The sequence below is a fragment of the Grampus griseus genome (genome assembly GCF_964374135.1).
Source record: "Grampus griseus genome assembly, chromosome: 15".
NCBI lineage: Eukaryota > Metazoa > Chordata > Mammalia > Artiodactyla > Delphinidae > Grampus > Grampus griseus.
Window position 1 is genome coordinate 14,710,307 of NC_139009.1, and position 24,403 is coordinate 14,734,709.

Below are 24,403 nucleotides of genomic sequence, written 5' to 3' on the forward strand. Positions count from 1 at the left end.
CCAATGGCCATCATCAGAAAATCTACAAACATTAAATGCTGGAGAGGGTGTGGAGCACAGGGAACCCTCGTGCACTGTTGGTGGGAATGTAAGTTGATACAGCCACTATGGAGAACAGTATGGAGGTTCCTTAAAGAATAGAACTACCATACAACCCAGCAATCCCACTACTGGGCATATACCCTGAGAAAACCATAATTCAAAAAGAGTCATGTACCACAATGTTCATTGCAGCTCTATTTACAATAGCCAGGACATGGAAGCAACCTAAATGCCCATCGACAGACGAATGGATAAAGAAGATGTGGCACATATATACAATGGAATATTACTCAGCCATAAAAAGTAACAAAATTGAGTTATTTGTAGTGAGGTGGATGGACCTAGAGTCTGTCATACAGAGTGAAGTAAGTCAGAAAGAGAAAAACAAATACTGTATGCTAACATATATATATGGAATCTAAAAAAAAATGGTCATGAAGAACCTGGGGCAGGACGGGAATAAAGACGCAGACCTACTAGAGAATGGTCTTGAGGATATGGGGAGGGGGAAGGGTAAGCTGGGACGAAGTGAGAGAGTGGCAAGGACATATATACACTACCAAATGTAAAATAGATAGCTAGTGGGAAGCAGCCGCATAGCACAGGGAGATCAGCTCGGTGCTTTGTGACCACCTAGAGGGGTGGGATAGGGAGGGTGGGAGGGAGACGCAAGAGGGAGGAGATATGGGGATATATGTATACATATAGCTGATTCACTTTGTTATAAAGCAGAAATTAACACACCATTGTAAAGCAATTATACTCCAATAAAGATGTTAAAAATTTATAAAAATTAAAAAAACAACAACAAAGAAGAGCTTCCATGGCCTCCATAGAAACTGGCTGGCGTCCTGGAGACTGGGCATTCTGGCCTCCTGGCATCCGTCCATGCCCTCCCCCTTACCTGCCACAGCTGCCATTCCTCCTCAGGAGGCTCCTGGGAAGCTGAGCTCCTCTCAACCGAGAGGTGGGGCCCCAGCAGCACAAGGTTCACTGGCACGGGAGGGGCAAAGGCCCCCGGAGAGCAGGGCCAGAGGCTCTTCAGGGTGCAGCCGAGGCCGGATGTTCTGGGCCAGCTCAGGTCCAGAAGCCTGCACAGGGCCTCCGGGGGAGGTGGGCCCCATGGGGACAGAGCCCTGCCCTCTGGGTCCAAGGACCTGTCAGATCCTGGCAAATCATTGAGCTTGTCAGAGCCTAAAAATCAAGTGAGTCAGGGAGATAAGACACGCAATTAGCCAGAAAACTGGGCGCCTCATTAATCACTTCATGTCCAGGCAGCAGATTGCCACCTACATCCCATAGGTGGAGAACTCGCAGCTGACTGGTGGGCGTTCTTCCAGAGGTGAGGGGTGAGATCCTGGGACACGACCTTACTGGAAAGAATGGGGCAGGGAACACCCCAGACACCAAGGCGGCCTGGATAGAGGTTCTAGGGCTGCCCCTCGTCTGCTGTGTGACCTGGACAACTTCCTTCAGCTCATCTGTAAAATGGGCCTATAATGCCTGTCCTTCTTTGAGGCTCTGGGGAATATCAAGTGAGCCAAGGGAAGCAGACCTGTTGAGTGAATAGCAGGCTGCTGTGTACATATGCATGTGTGAGTACACACACAGACACACACGCAGACACACACACACACACACACACAGGAGGAACTGTCCCTCCTGCTGTTGGTGTTGTTATTATCTGGGTCCAGCAGTGCGTTTCCCTATAACATGCACAGTCAGGGACCATAGTCGCTGTTAGGGACTAAACTGTGTCTCCTAAAATGGGTATGTTGAAGGCCTAACCCCCAGTTCCTCAGAATGTGACTGTTTTTGGAGATAGGGTCTTTGAAGAGGTGATTAAGGTGAAATGAGGTCGACCCTAATACAATCTGACTGGTGCCCTTATAAGAGGGAGAGGACTTCCTTGGTGGCGCAGTGGTTGAGAGTCCGCCTGCTGATGCAGGGGACGCGGGTTCGTGCCCTGGTCCGGGAAGATCCCACATGCCGCGGAGAGGGTGGGCCCGTGAGCCATGGCCGCTGAGCCTGCGTGTCCGGAGCCTGTGCTCCGCAGCGGGAGAGGCCACAACAGTGAGAGGCCCACGTACCGCAAAAAAAAAAAAAGGAAGAAGAGGAAGAGACACCAGGAAAGGCCATGTAAGGATGCAGTGAGAAGGTGGCCAAAGAGAGAGGCCTCAAGGGAAACCACCCCTCCTGACACCGTGATCTTGAGCTTCCAGCCTCCAGCACTGTGAGAAAATAAATTTTTGTTGTTCAAGTCCCCCAGGCTGTGGTGCTTCGTTACAGCGCCCCCAGGACACTGATACCAATAACTCACCTCGCTTGTCCTGGAAACTCCTCTCAAAGCCTCCTCACGGGTGGTACTTCCTTGGACCTGGGCCCTGCTAGGCAGGGGCAAGCTCCTCTCCAGCCCTCACATTTGGGGTGGGGTCACCCTCACCGTCTCCTGTAGGGCGGCTCCTTCCCAGCCAGACCAACGGCCCTCTCAGGGGTCCCTGGCACTTAGACCCCTCTCTGGCCAGCAGCCTGCCAGCTGGTCCTGCACCTGCGCAGCAGGGCTTGGTTAGCCCCTCAGCGGGGGCCTGGGGCCAAGTGTGGGTGCCCCCAGCTGTACTGCTTCTGGACCCTCAGGCCACGTGGCCTTATTCTTTCTTCTCGCTCCCGGCCAGATTGAGAACCCCTTCAGGAAGGCTCAGCAAGTATTCCCTGAGGCTGGCATCTCCAAATTCTTCCAGAAATCCAGCTATGGTTTCCATTCCTCGTCTAGCTGACCAGGGCATTCAGGAGGATACTGGAGGCAAAGGAGAGGTGGGAACAGATGCAGGATCCAGTGGACAGGTGTGAGGGCCCATCTGCCTGCAGGCCCGGGCCCCCAGGGCCAGGTCTTCATCGGTACATCCTTCAGCCCGAACCAGGCCGTGAGCCTGGCTGGAAGCAGCAATGCCTTCTCGGCATGACCCCTGACCGGCTGACCTCTGATGCTGCAGTCGCTGAGGTGGCCATTCTGCTAGGAGGGTCCTAGTCTGAGGTCAAGAGCCTCACCACTGCTGGCGAGGAGCAGAGGCCAGGGCTCCGGAGGCTACTCTGGCCATCGAGGGGTCACGACCAGGAGGTCATGAGAGAAGGTGGTCAAGCTGGTGCCCACCACAGTGTCCAGAACTGAATTAACACCAGGCCCTTTGTACCAGACTCAAGGAAGGAAAGGGCCTACGTTCTCTCCTCAGCCCCCGAGGACACTGTCTGTCCTCCCTGCCCTTCCAGGAAAAACTTCCCTTGTACCGGGAGACCTTCCGGCTCTGCCAGAGCCGCTTTTGATCACCCCGGCTGCACTGCAGGGAGGCAATGGCGGAGGGGCTGGTCAGTCTAGCCGGGTCTGAACGAGGGTTTTCATCCCTTGACGGATGGTTGCCCTGATGTGTCCACTCATTCATTTATTCAATCAGAAACTACGAAGCATCTTTCTGACCCAGGCTCTGTGCTAGGCTCTGGCCCAGGGTGGGTGGGAAAGCTGTGGAAAGGCCCCGTGCTTTGCACAGGGATTTATGACTAACGTGAGGGATGAGTAGCCCTTTCTCCAGAGGCGGGCGGGTGCCTGACAAGGAAGGAGACACGCACGCGCCCCAATAGAACTCCTCTGAGAAGCTCTCTGTGGCCGGGCTGTTTGTCTTCCAAGCACATTGGGGGCCAGGGCTCAGCCCCACCCCGTGTTATCTTTGTGTTCCCAGGTCCTCCACGTGGGGGTGGTTACTCTAGGCTGTGCTGGGGGGGAGTGAAGAGGGTTGGGTGAGCAGAGGTGAGCATTCGATACAACGACCTTACCCTTCTAGCCCATCCCCAGGTGGTCCCCCCGGACACTGAAGGGGCTGGTGTTCCTTGAGCGCTGAACACGCCAGGGGCTGGCAGTGGTGGGACAGAGCTCTCGGCTGACGGCGGCCAAGGTCGTCAGGGGCATCGGGACATTTCATCCTCTTGCTCAGGCCCCAGCCCTGGGTTACCCAAAGGCCATGTATCTTAACTCTCTGCCTCGTCTGTGCCTACAGCCACGTGGCTGAATATGGCCTCTCACCATCATCCCCAAGTCCTGTGAACTCATCTCAATATATCCCGATCCCTCTTTTCTGCTCCATCTCCATTCCTGCCGCAGTCTCACCCACATGGCTGTTAGGGTCTCCCAATCCTCTTGTCCCCTACAATCTAGCCTACCATCACAGCCAGAGTGATTTTTAGAGTAAATGAGATCATGTCACTTCCCTGTGGTTACTGAAATAAAATCTGGATTCCTTACCGTGGCCTGTAGTTCTGTACAAAATAGGGCCCCTCCCGGCCTCTCTCACCACCCCTTCTCTACATCAGCCATCAGCCTATTGTTCAAACTCAGGGAGCAGGACATCGTTCCACCTTACGGGGAGCTCTGCAGCTCTTCCCCTCCTTAGAATATTCTCCCCCCAGATTTCGCCTGTCTCAGCACAAGCACCACCTCCTTAAAGCAGCATTCTCTGACCGCTCCAGGCTCTCTCGCGGCATCATCCTGATTTGTTCTTTTTTTTTTTTTTTTTTTTTTTTGTGGTACGCGAGCCTCTCACTGTTGTGGTCTCTCTTGTTGTGGAGCGTAAGCTCTGAACGCGCAGGCTCGGCGGCCACGCGCGGCATGTGGGATCTTCCCGGACCGGGACACGAACCCGCGTCCCCTGCATCGGCAGGCGGACTTTCAACCACTGCGCCACCAGGGAAGCCCTGATTTGTTCTGTTTATAACACTTACTGTCACTGAAATTATCTGTTTTGAGTATTTTTTTACTTGTTTTCTCTCCCCCACTAAGATAGAAGCTCCAGGAGGGCAGGAAATTTCTCTATCACTGTCGCTGCCATAGCTCCTGCATCTGGAAAAGTGCCTGGCACACTCGTGGGTATTCAATACATTGCTGTTGAATAAATGAACAAACGGAGACCAGGAAGTGGGAATAAAACCAAAACAGAATCTGACATGGTCCCAGCCCTGGGAGCTCTAATATGGGGGCATGGTGGTGAGAAATGGGCATTTAAAAAATGCACCGTGATAAGCATTTCTGTAAATGCCAGGACCACTGCTGTGGTGCCCCTGGAAGAGGCACCTACCCAGAGTGTGTGTGTGCATGTGCAGGGCAGGCTTCCTGGGGAAGCCATGTCCAAGTTGAGACTTAACAGATTGTAAGCTGGTGCAGGGGAGGGAGCGGCGCTTGTCTCAGGCAGGGACACCTGAACCTACAGAGAGCCAGAGGGAGAGAGAGCACAGGGAGGGGGTTCTGAAAACAGCACCTGCAGAGCATCTGACGTGCCCAGCTGGAGAAGGGCTGTCTTCACTTCCTCCCTGGGCTACTTGCAGGAGGGGATCCAGATCCCTCATTCATTCCTTGAACTCTAACCACTGGGCTCTGACAACACGCCAGGGCCTGGGCTAGGCACTGGGGAGGCAGAAAGGAAGGGGCTTAGTCCTCTGTGGGTAAAGAGACAACGCTGAGCTATAATGATAAAGCAAGTCCCAGCCCAAGACCACAGCACTAGGCCCCAGCCCCTGGGTGCAGAAGGTACTGCTGGGTCCTCCTGCCACACATGTGCCTGGGCTTCAAGGCTAAGGCAGGGACACTCCTGCCAGCCCTGCAGGGACTTGTCCCTGAACTGGTGCTGCTGCCTGAGGAGCCTGCATTTCTGCTCCTTCCTGCGCACGCTCGCTCACCACACACTCAGGCACACACATCACCTCTGCTCTGACCTCACACAGGCCCCCACGTCTTCACACATTCACTCACTCCATCCCAGTGTGCAGAAACCGCTCACACATCACACTCCCGCCCTCCGGGAGGAAGAAGCTCCTTCGCTACTTGGGAGGACCCAACACATTTATAATATTACAGACAAAACCAGCACTAGGTAATGTAATCTGAATGATATATATCACACGATGCGGTGATTCAAGCAGGCTTCCTGGAAGAGGAGAATTTGAGCCAGGGCTTGAAGAAAGTCATGGACTGGTGAAAAAGAAGAGAAAAGAGTTTGTTTTAAAGACACAATTAAGCAAGCTCTTCAGGCTACAAAAAAAAACGATAATATATCAACCCATGGAACTGATAACTCAGGGTTGGTGTGGCTTCAGACAGTCTTGGATCCAGAGGCTGGAATGATTCCAACAGAGCTCTGTCTCTGTCTCTCTCACTCTCCTTTTTTTTTTTTTTTTTTGGGCCAAGCCATGTGGCTTGTGGGATCTTAGTTCCCCAACCAGGGATTGAACCACTGGACTGCCAAGGGATTCCCTCTCCCTCTCTCTCCCTCTCTCTCTCTCTCTCTATGTATTTCCCAACAGGGTTCTCACCACATGGGAGGCCAGACCTACCTTAGCAATTCAAGTGGACAGAAACTGTCCCTCCCAAGAGCTCTAGCAGAAAAAGGCTTGGAGGACTCTGGCTGGTTTCATCTGAGGTCGCATGCCCATTTCTGAAACAATCCTTGTGGTCAGAGATATGGAGGTCTCTGATTGGCTAAGCCTGAGGCATGTTCTTACTTCTCTAGCAGGCCTGCCCCATCCAAACCACATGGAATGAGTTTCCTAAAGGAAAAGAAGGGCTCTGTAATCAGAAATGGGGTATGGGTACTAGAGAGGTAAATTAACAGAGGTCAAATACCCCTTCCTTAAATATCAGCCCCTCCCTTGGTTATAGCACTTACTTTTTTTTTTTTAATGCTTCCACGTAATTTATCCAGTTTGTTTATCAGGAGATAATCTTGAGCTGGGTATGGTTATTACCCTTGTTCTACTAATGAACAGAGCACTTTCAGACATTGAACTTGACTTTTCCGTTCTACTATCATAGAATAGGCCAGAGAATCACCTTGGAGTCCGTTGAAATCATCTTCTCTAGAAGCACAAAAGACCTTGGAGCTCTGGGGTAAAACCTCCTGAGAAGAGGGAAGTTGGGGGCAGGACATGGGGGATTGGCTCTTGACACACTAAGTTTGAGGTGTCTTTGGGGCATCCAAGTGGAGCAGCCCAAGAGCCAGTTGGGTATATGAGTCTGGAGCCTCCCCCTACAATGACCAGACATCACTGCCATGGTCAGAGCTTCTTTTCCCCGTGTGTTAAAGTAGACAGTCAAGGAGCATCCATTCAGAGCACAGGGGCTGAAGCCCTGAGCACAGGCAGCACGTGGGGGTGGGCTGAGGGGATTGCTGTGTACGAGGAGATCTGCCTGGGTTTGTTCCCTCTGTGCCAGGGAGAGCCAAGGTCAGCCCAGGACCCCCAGCCCAGCTGAAAGGACCTCTAGACCAGGATCTATCACTGACCACTGACCACGTCTCTCCTTGGTGCCTCAGCTATCCCCACTAATACTGCAGGGCTGTGTAAGCTGGTCTCCAAAGGTGGTCCCCAATGATGCACACCTCCCAGCATTCATGCCACAGTGCAGTCCCCTCCCCACTGAAGGTAGGCAAGCTGGTGACACACACTGTTCAACAGAAGTGACTCCATGACAGTTTCAGCCTTAGTCCTTATGAAGAATGGCAGCTTCTGCTTCCTCTTTCTTGGGAGGTTCGCTTTTGAGATCCCTGAGTCACCACGTAAGATGGCTGGCTACATGGCTGAAGGGACCATGTGGAGAGGCCACATGGAGAAGAAAAGAGGCCCAGATGACCCAGCATCTTCGTTCAGCCTCTAGATGACTCCAGGCCCTGCCTTTACCTGAATGGCCCTCATGACAGACCACCAAACAAGACCAGCATCTGAACCCAATCAACCACAGAACCACGAGAGATAATAAAATAGTTGTGCACTTCTCTGGTGGCACAGTGGTTAAGAATCCGGCTGCCAATGCAGGGATATGGGTTTGAGCCCTGGTCCAGGAAGATCCCACATGCCTCTGAACAATTAAGCCCGTGCGCCACAATTACTGAGCCTGCGCTCTAGAGCCCGCGTGCCACAACTACTGAAGCCCACGTGCCTAGAGGCTGTGCTCCGCAACAAGAGAAGCCACCGCAATGAGAAGCCCGCACACCACAACGAAGAGTAGCCCCTGCTCGCCACAACTAGAGAAAGTCCACACGCAGCAACAAAGACCCAACGCAGCCAAAAATAAATAAATAAATAATTTAAAAAATCTATCTCTCTCTCTATATAAATAAAATAGTGGTTGTTTTCAAGCCACTGAGTTTTGGAGTGGTTTGTTATGCAGTGATAGACAACAAAAACAATCTCCCTGTTGGAGAGATAGGCTGGTCTTCCTAAGTCTTGTGCTGCCTTCCTTCCAGCCCCCGAGACCTAACATGGTTAAGTCAGGACCGTGTGAATAATCATGTTAATAACCATTCTGAGCAGGCTGGCTAGTTTTTAGGATAAGTACAGGAAGGGGTGCACACATGTTGTCAGATTCTAGGACTGAGGTTCCAAAAGACACACAAAACCCTGTTCCCACAGGGCTAGAGAGAAAAGTAGGGGACGGGCTGGCTCCCCAGCTCCATCTCTGAGTGCTGGCCCGGAGGAGCAGATGGCAAGGCTCAGATGCCATTCAGATGCCCTTGCACAGCTCTGAGATTGGAGGCTGTGGTATAGTGGGATAGGATGGGTGAGCCACTTCCCACTCTAGTTCACAGGGAAGTGAGCCATCTGAGCGTAGCTCTGCCATCTTGGTGCCGCCTGGGTCCCCATTATATTCCCCCAGCACACTAGACCCAAACCCTCTGCTGCGATCTCCGTGCTTCATCTGTCCTGGACCAGCTTTTTCCTGATTCCCATCCTTTATAGACCCAAGCATCATCCTGCAACTATAATCCCTTCTCTGCTCTGGAGAATCTTTCCTTCTGTTTTCCCCAGATCTCCAGGATCACAGGGTCATTGTCGTATGTGGCCTGTATTCACTGAAATGTGTCATGTGTGACTCTTGTCCCACTACCAGACTGTGAGCTTCTAAAGAACAGGGACTACGGCTTCATTTTCCCTCTAACACATTCATTAGTGAATTTGTTCGGTCTCTCAGCAATCCACCAGGTGCCGGAGCCTCTGTTCTGTGCTGGAACATAAAGCAAAAGAGTATTGTCCCTGCCCTTGAATCATATTTGATCTATTGTCCAGTTGCACAGTCAGGTGTGGAAACAATTATTGCAATAAAGTATATTATCTGCGATAATACGATGCTAGAATGGAGGTGTGTACACAATGCAGCAGGAACACAGGCGAGTCCCCAGGGCAGCCTTGGGCGAGATAAAGTCACCAGGGATTGTTGCATGCCAGGCTTTGTGCTAAGTGCTTCATTTATTTTATGTTTTCATTATTCTGAAGTGCTTAAAAGTGTGAACTATCATTATTTTAGAATAGATAAATATGAGACAAACTACAGAATTCAGAAGGTGCAAATGCCACCCTTTGAGCCTTTCCAGAGGAGCACACCTTTGCCCAGATTTTGTACCTTCCAGATATACTACATTTTATGCAGAAGTCTGAATGTGCATCCACGCACACACACTCACAGTTTTTACGTAAATGATCACACAGTATTCTGCATCTTGGATTGTTTTTTTTTATGTGAAAATCTTGAAACTCGTTTCATATCACTGTAGAAATTCCTCATTCTTGGCTAATATCTGCACAGTGTCAGTATTCCATCATATGAAGATATATAATTTGTTTAACCATTTGCCTATCAATGGCTATTCATCCTTATTCTAACTGTTCACAATTACAACTAATGCTACAGGGAATAACCTTGTGCAGGTATTATTTTGAACAAGTGTCATATATTTCCGGGATAAATTTATAGAAGTGCAATTGTTGGGTCAAGGGTAGCTAAATGTTTAAGAACATTTAGTTCTTAAAAACGTACCACTAAGCCCTATGAAGATTTCCCTCTAATCTCCTAATAGAACCCCCTTCTGCCATCGCCTAAGGAGCCTAGCGGGCGGAGGAGAGGAGGAAAAAGACAACACTTTCTTTTAAAATGCTTCTCTCTTTCCTTCTTTATCTTTTAAATATAAATGTAAATTTCATATACAAATATGAAATATAAATTTCATGTACAAATGTATATTATATATAAAGTATAAATAAAATTTAATACAATACCATTTAATAATACAAATATGAAATTTATAGATTTACGTGAATAACAAATTTAAATATAAAATTCAACAAGGGTCTGGGAGCCACTTGCAGCCGCCTTGGGACCACAGGGCAGAGTCTGCCCGAGGAGGAGGACAGGAAACCTGGCCCAGGTTCCCCGGGTCAGAGTCCTGGGTGGTGTCTCGTCTGCAGCAAGTTCAGGCTCGTAAGCCAACCTGTGGCATTTTTGTTTATGCCGGTTTGGTTGGGCTTTTCTGTCACTGCCTCCAGAGCAGCCTGCCCGATGGGCGACCCGGATCCAGCGCCGGTGGAGCGGCTTCCCTGGGGGAGAGGATGTTTATGGCCGTGACACCTGGCGGGTCAGGAGGGGCTAAGCAGGCAGGTCAGGAGCAGGGAGGTGCCCAGACAGAGGAAGGGACAGCTGCCTGCAGAGGTGGGGAAGCAGCAGGCATTCTGAGAGCTGGCGTGGTTCCCAGCGCTGCGGCTTCCCTTGTGAGGATGGGTGGATGCGGGCTGGGACGGGTTGGGCGGTGCGCACCACAGGCCCTCTGTAATTGGTTTGATTCATCTTCATCTTTCGCACGAAGTGACCAGAGTTTCACCTGCAGTGATCACAGGTGTGACTGAAAAATGGGTTTCCTGCGCCCTCTATGCAGCCCCACCCAGGGTTCAGACCTCTGAGACCCACCGCCTGACTCCTCGGCCTGGTGGCCCCAAAAGGCAGCCACCTGTGGAGACCTGGCATCAGACAGCCCCCACAGGGCCACACTGGGGCGTCCATGCTGGCCCCCCGAGGGAGAAGGCTGGCAAGGAGAAAGGCCATGGGCGTGCCAGCCTCTGCCCCGCCGTGGGTGGGTGTGCATGTGTGTGCACACAGGCCGTGTGCACACAGGAAGCCAATTACCCTCTCCCCATCGAGCCCTCAGGAATATTCTCGGTATTTACTATTCCTCCTTATCTCAGGGGGCCCTCCGGAGCCTTTGACCCCATACCCGGGTGAGGCAGGAAGGGAAACGACAGGGGCTGGGGGAAGAGGAATTTGCCCTCCTCTGTGTCTCAGGACTCCAGGCATTCAGGGGAGCAGGCTGTGCCGCCCCAAATTGCCACTAGCTGGGCCCAAGCCCTGTCGTCATCCCCGCACCTACAGCAGGCCCCCGGTCACTGCCTCCGGTCACTTCCCACCAGCCCATCTTCCACGTCGGGATCCTCCTGAAATGTCACTCCCCTTCGCATCGCTCTGCTGGGCCACCTTCAGATGAAGCCACATTCTCTTCTATGACTCAGAAGGCCCTTGGTCAACCCGGCCTACCTGTCTGCCCTCATCTGTCCCTGTTCCCACCTCATTCTGGGCCCCAGGCACGAGGTCCCACAGCCGTTCCCCAAAAGCACCGTGGCTCCTGTATTAGTCCCTACAGATGCTGTAACCAATGACCACAGACTAGTGGCTCCAAACAACACCGGTTGCTCATCTTCTGGTTCTAGAAGTCAAGAGTCCAAAGATGGGTCTTAGGGGCCAAAATCAAGGTGCCAGCAGGTCTATGTCCTTCTGGAAGTTCTAGGAAGGAATCCATTTCCTTACCTTTTCCAGCTTCAGAAATGCCACCTGATTCCTTGGTTCGTGACCCCTTCCTCCATCTTCAAAGACAGCAGTGTGGCATCTTCCAATCTCTTTCTTTCTGACCTCTGTTTCTGTGTTGCCTCTTTTCAATCTGACACTCCTGCCTCCCTCTTATAAAGGCCCTCGTGATAGCATTTAGGGCCAACGCAGATAATCCAGGATAATCTCCCATCTCAAGAGTCTTAATTTAATTACATCAGCAAAGTCTCGTATTCACAGGTTCTGGGGATCCGGACATGGACATCTTTGGCGGCCAATATTCTGCCCGTCACAGATCACCCGGAGCTTTGGCGTGTTCCAGTCCCTCTGCACTGTGGTAGGCAGAATAATGGCCGGCAGAGGGGCTGTACAGTGCTGGGGTTCTGAGGCAGGCCAGGCTCTGCTCACCAAGCTGTGTGCACAGGCCGGGGCTGCATACTCCCAGAGGGGCACCTTTGTCTAATTCGCACAAAGGCACTATATGGGCCAGGAAATGCCCTGCCTGCAACACCCACCCCTCCCACCCGTCCCTCCACCCGGCCGCAAGCTACTCGTGCCTCAGGACTCAGCTCGGTCGGGACATTTCCCTAACTCTCCTCTGTTCTCCACCCACACTCCCAGCTAAGTCAGTCACATCCTCTCGGGGCTCCCACTTCATCCTGTACTTTCCCTATCCTAGCACCTACCACAGGACACTGGGAGTGTCTGTCTGTGAATCTGCCTGGGCGAGATCGGAGCCAGGGCCAGAGCCATGTCTTCTTCCCCAGGCCCTGCCATCTCTATTCCCAAGGCAGAAGCCCCCTCTGGGGTCTTCCAGCTCCTGCCTTCCTTGTCCCCAACTATGTGCAGCCTCAGGTAGGGCTACAGAGGCCCCTTGAAGGAGGCAGGAAGGAAACAGAGGTGGTCCTCACCTCACCCGGAGGGGGTGGGCGGCGGGCCCCTATGCAAGGAACTGCAGAGCAGACAGAGAGCAAGCGGAGGACCTGCTGCCAGGGGAGCCCAGCCTGTGGCCGGGAAAGTGGAAAGCGTTCAGAGCAGAAAGTCCCTTGCTTTATAAAGGTCCAGGCTTCTTTTCTACTCCACAAACTTCCCCAAATCTGGAGTGTCACGTGGCCACTTGATCCAATTGGGTAAGGGGAAACGGCAGGGGACCGCCAGTCGGGGGCAAGAGAGCGGCTGGGAGACTGTGGCTGTCATTCACAAGACAGTGAGCGCCGAACCAGGAGGTGTGGCTGGCAAGGAGGGAGCTGGCGGCACTGGGTGACGGGAGGAAGACGGGATGAAGGTGAAGGGTGAGTGGACGTCTGTGACCCAGGACATGGGCTTACACACCCATATACAAGGCTACGCACCGCGTCCCCAGCGCAGCCGTCTTAGTTTGGGAAACCCCATAAGCAAAGCCTAAGACAAGGACTTGGGTTCAACTGGCTTGTCTGGACTATGATTCAGGAAAGGGCCAGTTACTGCCCTAGGCGCCTGGGACTCAGTCTTCTCGGCGACCCTCGTCCTGGTGGAGGAGGAGAGTCGGGGGCATCTCTCCACGAGCTCCCTGACCCCCAGTGTTGAGGGTGGCCCCTGAGACCATAAACCACCCTCCACTTCTGGGTGCTGCCTAGTTTTCCGTAGCTTCAGAGAAAACCTTGAAGCCAAACAGCAGAGACCAGCTGCAGCAGCTTAGGAGGGACCTGAGTAACGTGCCCGGAGGTGTCCGCCACATCTGTGCGAAAGCTGGGCAGGTCGGGGTGCCGTGGCCAGGCTCCCAGAGCGTCTGCTCCATCCACACACCTCGATCCCCCTCAGCGCACACCCGCTGCTCCTCTGAAGGGGCAACAGAGCCAGGAGCTCCCTGCTGCCCTATGCCACAGGCCAACCTGGTGTCGGGGAGAAATGTGTCGTCTGGTCTGGTGCAGCACATCTTTGAGTGGACAAGTGGGGCCCAGGACCTGGTGTGGATGGAGAGGTGGGGAGAGTGGGAAGCCTCAGTGGCTCAGACCAGGATACTGAGAAGCCTCTGGGGTGTTGCCTGGACCCCATGGCAGCATGAGGGCTTGGAGAGGGGAGTGGGTGGTGGAGCAGAGAAGTGAGAAGGGCAGTGAGTGGGAGGCATCCAAGCAACAAGGAGGGAAGCTGGCTGTGGGGAGAGGAGGCCACCGAGAATTCCCACACCGAGGAGGACGTGCCTGGGGGGCTTGAAGAAGAGGGTTTTGGGTTAAACGGCAGCTTACACACATCTAGTTTCACTTTTCCCCACCATCTCACTAAAACAATAGACAGGAAGGATGAGGAAAACAGAAGAAAAGATAACAGCAACGAAACTTGGGAAGCTTACGCAGCTTCCAGAAATGGAAGGTAGGAGAGAAAAGGTTTAAACTGTCAGAGGATTAGTCAAGGAGAGTCAATATTGAACTAACTGAAATTACAGAGAGAAGAGCCTGGGTAAGGTATGAAAATAGACCCATGCCAAGCACACCAGGGGCAAAGATAGAATTCTGCAAGCTTAAGAGGTGGCAGAAAACAGGTCATGTGCCTAGGATGAGGGATCAGAACGGTTTTGATGGTCTCATCAGCAATGCTGGCATGTAAGAAGACAGGAAGGACACCCAAACAGTAGAGGGAAATGCCCTCCAATCTAGAATCCTCCATCTGGCCAAATGACCAATTATGTGTAACAGACACTTCTAAATTTTTATTTATTTATTTAGGCGGCACCACGGCTTGCAGGATCTTAGTTCTCTGGCCAGGGATTGAACCTGGACGCCAGCAGTGAAAGCACTGAGTCCTAAACACTGGACCGCCAGGAAATTCCCTAGACTTTTTTTTTTTTTTTTTTGGTTGTGCCATGCGGCATGTAGGATCTTAGTTTCCCAACCACAGATCGAACCTGTGCCCCCAGCAGTGGAAGCACAGAGTCTTAACCACTGGACCTCCAGAGAAGTCCCCCTAGACGCTTTTAGATATGTGACATCACAAGAAAACTCCCTCCCAGGCAACCTTTCTCAGGAAACGACCGGAGAGGGTGCTCCCCAAACTGAGAGTGAACTAAGGGAAGAGAAAGGACACAGGAGCCAGGAGGACCAACCCAGAAAGGAGGAAGGGCCACCACTGGAGGAGGTGCCAGAAGACACGGCTGCAGAGCAGAGAAGGCAGTCAGTCCCCACCGGGGTGGGGAAACTCACCAACCTGAGGACAGAGACCTGGGCGAGCCTGGCCCAGATCTGCTCTGCCCCGGGCTTGCCTCCACCGTGTGCTTGTGAAATGCATGCCCTCCCCTTGTGGCCGGAGGCCGCCCCACAGGAGTTTCTGATTTGTCCTGAGAACAGGATATAATGATCTTCAAAGGGTCCACAGCCCTGCCAGGTGCCCCACTATGGGGAGCCGTGCCTCCCTTTGCTCCCCCATTGGCTTGTCCAGCTGTGTCCCCAGAAAAGGCTTTAGGAGATTGTCCAGGCGCCGAAGCCACACCATGGCCCAGGGACTCTGTCCAGCTCATCTCCTCTAAGTCTTCAGCTAACACTAGGAGCGTTTTAATTAGATGTAAGCCTGGTGTTTGCCCCTCGGGGTTTCAATTCTGGCTCTGTCTGCCCCCTCTCTGTCCCCTAATCCTTTCTTTACCCTCTCCACCCTGCTCCAAGCCCAGGAGGCTGACCTCTACAAGCGGCTGATGGGCTCCTTTGTGCACTGGGCCCTCTGGTGTCCGCTTGGGTCCGGACAATGGAAGTACCAGCAGGACATGGAAGGAAGGAGGATAGTAAGGTCAGGCAGTACTGGCTCTGACCCCTTCCTGTCCCATCACAGGAGGTTGTTTTCCCCTCTCTTCAAGACCAGTGCAGGGGTATCTCCTAGGACCACGGCCCTCCCTCTGGGTTCTGCCAACCGCTCCTCCTCTTGGCCCCTCCGGCCTAAGCGTGCAAGCGGCTCCCCACTGCTACCAGCCCTGGGCCCCCCACCATCCTGCCTAAGTTTCCCTTAACTCTGCTCACAACTTGTAAACGGTCCCTTCAACAGTCTCTCCGAGGTTCCTGTTTTGTGCTGTCTACCTCCTGCCAGGGTGCTGACAGATACACACACTAAACAGTATGCTATTTGCAGGGGAAAGTATATGCGTAGAAAATCTAAGGAAAAGGAAGTCAAGTTGGGGGGAGGGAGGAAGGTATGATCAGGGAGTGGCTCCCAAAAGACCTGTAAGTTACAAGTAATACTCAGTTTGACGGGCTCACAAGTGTTCACCTTATGATTGTTCTTCAAATTGCTCTGTCTTATACACTCTCCTGAACGTATAAAATATTTCACAATAATGATTGTTTACAAGGGGGACATGGGATGCTTCTGGAGGGCTGGAAATACCCTATTTCTTGACCTGGTAGATTGTTACGTAAGTGTTCACTTTATGATAATTTATTATAGTGTATATTTATGTTTTATGTATTTTTCTATGTGTTATATATTTCACAATACAAATTTTTTAAGCAAAAGAAGATGGTCTACCACGTTGTTTTGTGATGTCATCTATCCTTTCTTGCTCCCAAATTTCAGTAAATTCTGCTACATAGCCTTGTGTTGGTGATCTCAGCCTTGTGTTCGTGGTCCTTTGGGGAATAGAATCCCCCCAGGGCAAGAGGGATTCTGGGCAGGGGTGATGCAGCACAGAAAGAGAGGAAAGGAGAACAGTAGAGACTTCAAGCAAAAGCAGAACCTTGGAGACAGAAGATACCAGAGTAAACTTAACTGTCCCCAAGACACTGGGGGGGAAGACATCTTGGGATCCTCGCCTTATGTGTGATAGGGACTCAAGTCAAGCATTTAAATATTACAGAAAAAGGTAATCCCCTAATTCTGGAGAATTTGGAGGTATCCTTACAACTCAAAGATGGTTTACATGGGAGCAAATAAAACAGTGGTTGTGGACATGTCTTAGGAGTGCCAGGTAGTTGGAAGCCTTAATAACTGTTAGTATTGTCTGGGATTCTTTCTCTGTCCCCTTCTGGGATGAGTTGTACTAAGAATGGTAGGATCTTTGCAGGAGGGCAGGTAAACCAGTCAGTGATTCTAGTTGCAAACAATACGATTTACTCCAGCTAGATAACACAGAAAAGTGTTATTAAAAGGTATCATGAGGGGCTTCCCTGGTGGCGCAGTGGTTGAGAGTCCACCTGCCGATGCAGGGGACACGGGTTCGTGCCCCGGTCTGGGAAGATCCCACATGCCATGGAGCGGCTGGGCCCGTGAGCCATGGTCCAGAGCCTGTGCTCCGCAGCGGGAGAGGCCACAACAGTGAAAGGCCCGCGTACCGCAAAAAAAAAAAAATAAAACGTATCATGAGGCTCACAGAGCCTCCAGGAAGCCAAAGAGTCAGACTTGGACGCTTGGAGCCAAGAACGATACCCAAGCCACGCAACAGGGGCTGCCCAGAGAAGATAAAATGATGCCAGCACACCGCAGACAGCCCTGCTCTAGTGACGGCCCCCAAGCTGCCACTGCTGCCCTGAGGGGCTGGATGTCCCCACTGCCGTGCTTTCCAGTGGTGGATCCTTACCAGTCCCATGCAGGGACATGTGAACAGCAGATCCTGGTCACAGTGACTGCCCCTCAGGAGGCACGGAAGCGAGCTCTGGCCTGTACCTTGACTGGGAGGGACTCACATGTGGAAAATTCTCCAGACATAGGAATTGACTGCAAAAGATACAGTAAGGCACATGCCAAATACTTACCGTTGGAAGGGTAGAGCAGGCGATTGGGTGCAGGGAGTTACTTTTGAGTCCAAGACAGCAGGCAGGAAAGCAGGACTGAAGGGAGCTGGCTTCCCAGGGACTCTGGTCCTGGTTGGGTAGGGCAGGTGGGGGCTGGGCCCCACTCCCTATCCTCAGGTCCTGCCTGGACCGTGGCTGCAAGACCACCCTAGCTGCTCTCCATGTCTGAAGCCCTGCCACCCTCATTCAACCGGCCACCACTCACCCCCAGGAACCGGGACCGCAACCCTGGTCCTACCATCTTCCGTCTTACTGTGCTGTCCATGACCCACTCCCAGGTCCTGACTGAGGGACCAGGGGCTGAGGACAGTCACATAGGAGCAGCTGATGGAGACTGGGTTGCAGCTCCCAGGAAGGTTCTCTGTGTGTCGCAGAGCATTTGGGGGTCTGAGGACAAGGTTCCGGAGAGGAGGAGGGCTGGGGGCAAATGCAGACAGAGTTGAGGGAGCACCTGGGGCCTGATCGAGCAGGCGGCAACCCTAAATGACAACGAAAGGGCATCGCTAGGCCAGGATGTGCACAGAGCTTCCAGGAAGTGGGCCCTGCAGCCCCCAACCTCCAAGTCTACCTGTCCTGTGCATCACTGTGCTACTGGACTGGGGGCTTTGGTGCAATGACGAGAGTCAGGGCCCAGAGACAGAGGAGACTTGGTAGGGAGAGAAGCAGGGGAGGGAAGGCGGCCTTCTAGGATGTGGAAGTGTTGAAGGACTTCCAGGACGCTCCAGAAAGCCAGGAGAGGTAGGAATCATCTGTGGCCAATTTCCAGCTAAGCCCAATCTGTGTAAGAGAGGACCTTGACGCTGAGGCTCTCAGACCCGCCGGAAATGGCCTTGCTCCCGAGATGCTCCGAGGCTGGGCTTCCCATGGGAAAGGCAGTAACTTGGCCGTGGAGTGAGGGGGCCCTGCAGGGTCAGCTCACGTCTCCCTAGTCCTGGGACAACCGGGCATTCCCTTCCCTGTTGCCCCAATTCAGAGCTCAACTCAGACACCCCAGGGCCGTCGGGAGACCACCACCTCGCCCTCGGGAGACAGGACAGCATCCCAGCCTCCTCTGCAGGTCTTGGAGGCAGACAGGCTTCCCATCTCCCAGGTTACCCCCGAGTCTGCAAAGGGCCTTTGCGTGAGACTTGGTCCACGTGAGGTTAGACGGGGGAGGGAAGAGGTCAGGGTCAGGGTCAGGGACGGTTCAAGGCTGGGGAGGGGCTGCAGGGAGGATGATCCTTTGGAGCTGTTAATTCTTCCTCCCGGTCTCCATGTTCGTGAGGCCCCAGAGCAGGAGAAAACTCCAGACACCCTCTGTCCTCCTCCCAGACCCCCGCACCCCCAGAGGCATCATTCATGGAGGCGGGGATCGGGGGCCGGGGGCCAAGATGGAGCCCTGGTGAGCACCAGCCTGGCGGATGCCAATTAAGACCCGGGAATTCCCTGTCCCTAACTCTAGGCTCAGATCCAAAGACCTCGGCCCCTAGATGTGGGGCTCCAGACCGTAAGTCAGGAGCCCAGCCTCCAGCTAACGAGCTGCCCTGGCTCCGACCAGAGCGGGATCCCGGATCCTGTTTCACTCCGGGGAGCAGCCAGCCCAGAGCGAGGGGCCGGGGAGGCTCTGGACCCCAGAGCACCTGTCCTCACACAGCACCCAGCTTTGCTCAGGAAATCCTGGGGCCAGTATCTGGGGGAACATGAGGAATCACACTTGGTGCCCTGGGCAGCTCCCGCCCCTCCGGGCTCCAAGCGCGGCTCTCAGTGCGCACCGTCTGGCCCCAGAAGAATTTTAACCTCCAACATCTGGCTTCAGGAGACTCCGAAGAGCAAATGTCTTCACCTCCTTGGATTCCCTTCACACAGCGGGTTTTTTAAATTTTAATTTGAGGTGACCTCTGACCTGAGTTCCTATTCCCATAGATTCCAGATATTTCCTGTGCCCTCAGATAACCTCCCAGGCCAGTCTGCACCTGACCAGAAGCTCCTGCTGAGGGAACACTCCATCTCTAACACGGCCTGAGCTGGGCCGGGAGCCCCTGGCCTCAGGTTCCTTCCCAATACGCCCCTCTCCTCTCCCAAGGGCCAAGGATGCCTGCATGCCCATCCAACATCTCCCCAGGGCTCTGGGCCCAGCTCATCCCAGCCCCCAGGAAGCCAGGGCTGCAGGCACCCTTGGTCCTCTGCTCTTGGGATTTCCAATGCCAAGAACAACAACAGAGTATTGGTGGAGCACCTATCTGCGTCAGGTAACCTGGTCGCTCAAGAATAATTGCTCCTAATTCACCGATGAGAAGCCAGCCCTGGCTAAGGAAGGGGACATCTAGAGCTCACAGCTAGCCACGCCAGACCCAGATCATAAGCAGGGTGCCCGCTCCCAACGAGAGGCGTAAGCCATGGACACATATCATAAGCAAGGTGCCCGCTCCCAACGAGAGGCGTAAGCCATGGACGCAGGCTGCTTGGTCTTGGAGCTGCGGGAACAGGGGTGCGTCCACCTGGTTTGTGAGCCTGGGAGGCTGAGGTCCTTTCACCCGGGTGTGGCCTGCCCATCTCAGCATGGTGACCAGTGTAGCAAAGCACCAGGAGTCGCAGCAAAAGCCACGGAGGGCAGAGAAGGGACGAGTGGGAGAGGGATGGGAGGAAGCGGGCTCAGTCAGACCCTCAGCCTCCACCTCCCACTCTTTCCAAGCAGCCTTTGGACTAAAGGAGGAGTTGCCTCTCTGTGGGTCCGCACTGTGTGCCCAGTACTGTGCTAAGCTAAGCTGTGAGGTGGGGTACGAAAGGGGCGACATCCTGATCCCTGCCTTTGAGGCACTGAGAGACCAGCAGAGGAGCAGGGACACACATGTGTGAAGTGGCCCCAGGACTGGAGCCAGAACTCGGAGGGTCAGAGTGGGGCAGGGCTGGGCAGGCTCCCTGCAGGTGGGAATTTTCCATCAGCGCCTGGTTACACAGAGGCCTCCCGAAGTCACCCACACGGTCAGGGTCGGGGCCTACAGCCATCACTGCACTGCAGCCACTCCCATCAAGTGCCTGTGGTTCTCCAAAGCCCAGAGCCTGGAAGATCCAGCCAGAGCTCAGGGGTGACCCACTGCCCCTCCCCCAGACCAGAGACTAAATGACAGCACAGGGCAAACTCGCTGGCCCCAAACCCCAGCTCCACTGCCAGCCCCAGCCTTCTCACCAGTGTTCGACCACATGACTTCCCGTGAAAGCCTTCCCCCGCTCCCACCCTGTCCCCGTCATGCCCAGTGACTCACGCTGCCTTCCCCAGCCCAGCTCACCACAGCTGACATCACCCTCCCCGACCCCTGCCCAGCAAATCCTCATGGGCCTTCTCTCCCCTCTGATCCCTCTTCCTCATCAGAGTCAAGAAGGCCGGAGCTGGAAAGGATCTTAGGGAGTATCTGGGGCAGCCTCACTTCGAGCTGGGGACACAGAGACCCTAAGGAGTGGGTTCCAGCCCATAGGCTGATGCCTTTAGAACTTGGCGTTCTAAGTTCTGAAAGGGACTGATTTAGAGCTCCGTCGGGATGTCAGGGGGACAATCACTGCTCTGTCAGTAACTAAGTTCTTATCCCTAACACCTGCCTTGCGGGCCCCAGAAGCCAGGGCCCAGGCTCCCTGGGGGCCATGGCTGCCTGAGCACTGAAGATCGCCCAGCCCCTTCCCACTGCCCAGGTGGGGAGTGGCCAATCCTTCCTCACAAAGATCAGTCCTTTCAGAGAAAGTCAAGAATAGAAGGGCAGAAGCAGGTAAATCCTGCCAGCCTCAGGGATCGGGGGTGAGGAGACCCTCCAAGGACCCAGAGGTGGCAAGGAGAGGCAGACAGGAGCCTCTGTTGGCCAGTCCTCGGAGAACGCTTGTGCTTCAGGAGGTAAGAACATCTACGGAGCAGTGGTTTCCAAAGAGGGATTGCTGGTCCAACAGCATTGGCATCGCCTGGGAACTTGTTAGAAATAAATATTTCCAGTCTTCCGGTTCCACCCCAGACACTTTGAGACGCAGCAAGCCCTCCAGATGATGTGAACGCCTGCTCAAGTTTGGAAAACACCGCCGTAAAGCATAGCCAAAGAGATTAGCAAGTCTGGTACCTGGTCAGCACCTGCCAGACCTGGCCCCAGTGGGACTCACCAAGGGTCCCACGAGCCCATTCTGCCTGCCCTTGCTGTGATCCCCTCCCGCCAAACCTGGCCGGGCTTCTGCAGGCGGGACGATCCACAGGGGTCTTGAATGAGTCTCGCGACCAGAGATGTGTCTTGTTGGCACGGACGGCCCCAAAGGCACGGCTCTCAGCCTTTTGCCTCTGTCCATTTACAAGGTTGCCTCTGTCCGTACAAATAGGATTTGACTTCAGTCTCCCTGCCTCACACCCAGCTCACCATTAGCCTTAGAACTCTGTCCTGGACCTCGGTCTCCTCCACTGGGCCCTGTACCATGCCACGCACAGGACCGGTCTCCTCACTGGAGTAACACCTGCTGATACCCGCAGGGCTGGCTGGGGTCATTCGTGGACAGTCATCCACAACGGCACTGCAGCCACGCAGGGCCTCCGTGTACAAACGTGTGGGCTGTTAACTGAACGGCTGGTTGAAGCAGCCAATGAAAGGATAAAATCCAGCTCACATTCCCCTCACCCATGTCCCCTGGTGCAAGGTGGCATCCACCCAGCTGGGGCACAATGTTTCTAATTTGCATAAATGCATTATATGGGCTAGTGCTTGAGTATCACACCCCCTTCATCAAGGTTCCTCTGTTTCTGAGCTGGATCTTCCCTTGCCTTCCCCACATCCACACTGGCTGGACCTCCCCTGTCTCCTCATGTCTACACCATTGGGGACCCCACCCTCCCACAGTGGCCATCCCTGTTGGCATCACACCTACCCTAATTGTCTCCTTTCTTTGCAGGCTCTAGGCTGGATCAATTGTCCCAATTTTTCTATTTACTGCTCAGGCCCACTGACTCTCCTGTCATATTTTAAGATGACATAATAACCAGCAGACAAAACATCTTTGTCCGTTGAAGTTTGAGGTCATTTCATTACAACATCTCCTAAGACATTCCATTCATAGATGTGCTGAGAAGGCCTTCCTTATATGGCCTGCCTGATGTTTCAGCCCTGGTACCTTCTGCACATTAGGAGCCGGGCTCCCTCTGCCCCAGGGCAGCCCTCAGAGACTTGGAAACCATGCTCCACGCTACCTGGATCTTTTCTTCCCCTTTCCACTTTTGGCTTGGTCTCTCCCATCACTGCAAGTCAAGCTCTGCTATGTTGATTCTGCTAATTGATTTTTTCCAGACAATTGAACACACATCAGTAGGCACCTAACTTTTCTATTTTAACCAGTTGGTATTAAGAAAAATCTTTCTAGAGCATAAAGTATTCCTCTCCACCTCCTGTAACAGATGAAAGAAGACATCTCACAGCCTTTTGTTGGGGTCTCTAGATAATAATTACTTTGTGAGCCACTGTAAAAGCATTTACAACAACTCAAGTAATTACATAATCGCTGTGGGAAAAAAAGGAAAATAGAGATGAATGAAAAGAAAAAAGAATGGTATCACCTGATATCTTACCAACCAGAGACAATGAGTAATGACTTTTTGTTGTATAACTTTCTGGACTTTTTCCTAAGCAAACACACTTCGCCAGTCTGAGGCATACATTCTGTCACTTTTATTTATTCAATAATTGCTTGAGTTCCATATGCCCATACAAACAGGAAGCCTCATTCCACACCCACTATTCCACACCCACCCCCCAAACAAATCGGGGGCATACTTAGAGCTGCCGGTAATTCTGATTGCAAATGGCAAATGCAGAGAAACTGGAAAATCAGGAGGTCCTGATTTCCATGGCTTCCGGCACAGCACTGAGGTGTCTCTATGAAAAATTGTCTTGCAAAGTCTGCTGGGATCATACTTCCCTGGATCTGCCCCTTGCCGGGTCTGCAGAGGTGTCCAACGTCGGGCTTCAAGGTTATCACTCTCGTAGCTCACATTTCCAAGTTCAGCCATGTTCCCAAGCAGAGGGTGAACAGGCAGAGGTAGCTGAGTCCAGGGGGGCTTCCATCCTCAGCCACACTCCAGGCCCAGGCACGTCAAGACCCCGAGGTTAAGCCAGGTCACCAATTCTGACCCCTCCTTTCTTCCTAGTGTCATTCCCTTGCTGGTAGTGGGCCTCTCCTGCTGGGGCACTTCAGCAGAGGAATTCCAGCTTCAACATGGAAGGGCCCTTTGTCTTCATCCTTTTCTTCCTAGGTTTTCCTCAGCCCCAAAAACCTGCTCCTCCATGCGGGCACTTAGATGGTTCCACCTTTGTCAGGCCACCCAGGAATTTGTTCCAACCTTTCCCCTGGGGAATCAAGGTCCGCTAGCCTAACCTTTGGATAAGCAAGAGGGGCCACTCAAGGGACAGTTTCCTGAAGAAAGAAGTCAGTTCTTACCCAGTTGTCTAGGTAAAGAAGGAGCTGAAAGCAACTTGCATTAAAAGAAAGAGGTCTCATCTACTAGGCTACAGGAACCTGCGAATTTGCCATACGCCCATTCTCCAGATGAGGACACTGAGGTCATCCACTGACTACTTAAGAGACTGAAGCGCCAGCCTCCAGCACTGAGATTTCATCAAAAGCAGTTTCCTTGATGCCCTGATACATCAGGGACCCCTGTCTTGCTGGGAAGAACTGAGCACACCCTCTTGCCCCCGGCCCCTGGGGCATCATGGAACCTGGTGCTGACCTGACAGCACTACTTACTGGGCTCCAGGTGAGCCACGGTCACCTCCACGGTCAGCTCAGCTCCTAGGACAGGGAGGACTATACTTCCAGGCCAGAGGCAGCCATACTCTGTGAGCTACTGCCTGGGCCAGGGAGGTGTCTCCTTGTCAGCTCAGGAGTGTGTCGGGAGCTGCCCCGGGACGCTCCCTGTAGTCATTGCCTCCTCAGGCAATGACGC